The following is a 2,679-nucleotide window of genomic DNA, read 5'->3' as shown; positions in this document are numbered from 1 at the left end:
ATATGTGTGTGTGTGTGTGTGTGTGCCCTAAAATGTAGCCTGTACATAGTGTAGTTTTTCTCTGAAGGCCACAGCTTCAGCTGGTGTAAATCCGTGTAGCTCTACTCATTTTAGGCTTTAGAATTCCCAGCCTTCTCTGACACCAATCACTGATCTGTATCTCTGTCCTTATTAGGCTTATATTCTAAATATTTCATGTTGTGTGTCTATACACTACACTTTTAATTTTTATTTTACTATGTGGTGTTTTAGGATGTATGTCATGAATGACATTATACAAATTCTTATAGCGTTTCTCTTTTGTTTGACAATTAGCCCTTTTAGAGAGAGAACACATGGCCCCTCGTTTCCAAAAATAGTCACTTAAACTGAGCTGCCAGGTGCATGTTTAATCAGATAATTGCATACACAAAGTAGACAATTTCTCAACCAGTACCTGTGAGAGAGAGACCCTTTGGTCCTTGCAGTTACCCATTTTGCATGACTATTTTTGTGCAAGTAATATTCTGTTTGCTCATAGGTTTCAGAGGAACAGCCGTGTTAGTCTGTATTCGCAAAAAGAAAAGGAGTACTTGTGGCACCTTAGAGACTAACCAATTTATTTGAGCATGAGCTTTCGTGAGCTACAGCTCACTTCATCAGATGTTTACCGTGGAAACTGCAGCAGACTTTATATACACACAGAAATCATGAAACAATACCTCCTCCCACCCCACTGTCCTGCTGGTAATAGCTTATCTAAAGTGATCAACAGGTGGGCCATTTCCAGCACAAATCCAGGTTTTCTCACCCTCCACCCCCCCACACAAATTCACTCTCCTGCTGGTGCTAGCCCATCCAAAGTGACAACTCTTTACATAATCAAGTCGGGCTATTTCCTGCATAGATCAAGGTTTTCTCACATCCCCCCCACCCCCATACACACACAAACTCACTCTCCTGCTGGTAATAGCTCATCTAAACTGACCATTCTCCAGGTTTAAATCCAAGTTAAACCAGAACATCTGGGGGGGGGGGTAGGAAAAAACAAGAGGAAACAGGCTACCTTGCATAATGACTTAGCCACTCCCAGTCTCTATTTAAGCCTAAATTAATAGTATCCAATTTGCAAATGAATTCCAATTCAGCAGTTTCTCGCTGGAGTCTGGATTTGAAGTTTTTTTGTTTTAAGATAGCGACCTTCATGTCTGTGATTGCGTGACCAGAGAGATTGAAGTGTTCTCCGACTGGTTTATGAATGTTATAATTCTTGACATCTGATTTGTGTCCATTTATTCTTTTACGTAGAGACTGTCCAGTTTGACCAATGTACATGGCAGAGGGGCATTGCTGGCACATGATGGCATAGATCACATTGGTGGATGTGCAGGTGAACGAGCCTCTGATAGTGTGGCTGATGTTATTAGGCCCTGTGATGGTGTCCCCTGAATAGATATGTGGGCACAATTGGCAACGGGCTTTGTTGCAAGGATAAGTTCCTGGGTTAGTGGTTCTGTTGTGTGGTATGTGGTTGTTGGTGAGTATTTGCTTCAGGTTGCGGGGCTGTCTGTAGGCAAGGACTGGCCTGTCTCCCAAGACTTGTGAGAGTGTTGGGTCATCCTTTAGGATAGGTTGTAGATCCTTAATAATGCGTTGGAGGGGTTTTAGTTGGGGGCTGAAGGTGACGGCTAGTGGCGTTCTGTTATTTTCTTTGTTAGGCCTGTCCTGTAGTAGGTAACTTCTGGGAACTCTTCTGGCTCTATCAATCTGTTTCTTTACTTCTGCAGGTGGGTATTGTAGTTGTAAGAAAGCTTGACAGAGATCTTGTAGGTGTTTGTCTCTGTCTGAGGGGTTGGAGCAAATGCGGTTGTATCGCAGAGCTTGGCTGTAGACGATGGATCGTGTGGTGTGGTCAGGGTGAAAGCTGGAGGCATGCAGGTAGGAATAGCGGTCAGTAGGTTTACGGTATAGGGTGGTGTTTATGTGGCCATTGTTTATTAGCACTGTAGTGTCCAGGAAGTGGATCTCTTGTGTGGACTGGACCAGGCTGAGGTTGGTGGTGGGATGGAAATTGTTGAAATCATGGTGGAATTCCTCAAGGGCTTCTTTTCCATGGGTCCAGATGATGAAGATGTCATCAATATAGCGCAAGTAGAGTAGGGGCTTTAGGGGACGAGAGCTGAGGAAGCGTTGTTCTAAATCAGCCATAAAAATGTTGGCATACTGTGGGGCCATGCGGGTACCCATAGCAGTGCCGCTGATCTGAAGGTATACATTGTCCCCAAATGTGAAATAGTTATGGGTAAGGACAAAGTCACAAAGTTCAGCCACCAGGTTAGCCGTGACATTATCGGGGATAGTGTTCTTGACGGCTTGTAGTCCATCTTTGTGTGGAATGTTGGTGTAGAGGGCTTCTACATCCATAGTAGCCAGGATGGTGTTATCAGGAAGATCACCGATGGATTGAAGTTTCCTCAGGAAGTCAGTGGTGTCTCGAAGGTAGCTGGGAGTGCTGGTAGCGTAGGGCCTGAGGAGGGAGTCTACATAGCCAGACAATCCTGCTGTCAGGGTGCCAATGCCTGAGATGATGGGGCGCCCAGGATTTCCAGGTTTATGGATCTTGGGTAGTAGATAGAATATCCCAGGTCGGGGTTCCAGGGGTGTGTCTGTGCGGATTTGATCTTGTGCTTTTTCAGGAAG

This window comes from Lepidochelys kempii, chromosome 3 (genome assembly GCF_965140285.1).
Source record: "Lepidochelys kempii isolate rLepKem1 chromosome 3, rLepKem1.hap1, whole genome shotgun sequence".
Classification (NCBI taxonomy): domain Eukaryota; kingdom Metazoa; phylum Chordata; order Testudines; family Cheloniidae; genus Lepidochelys; species Lepidochelys kempii.
Note: the sequence above shows the minus strand (reverse complement) of the source record.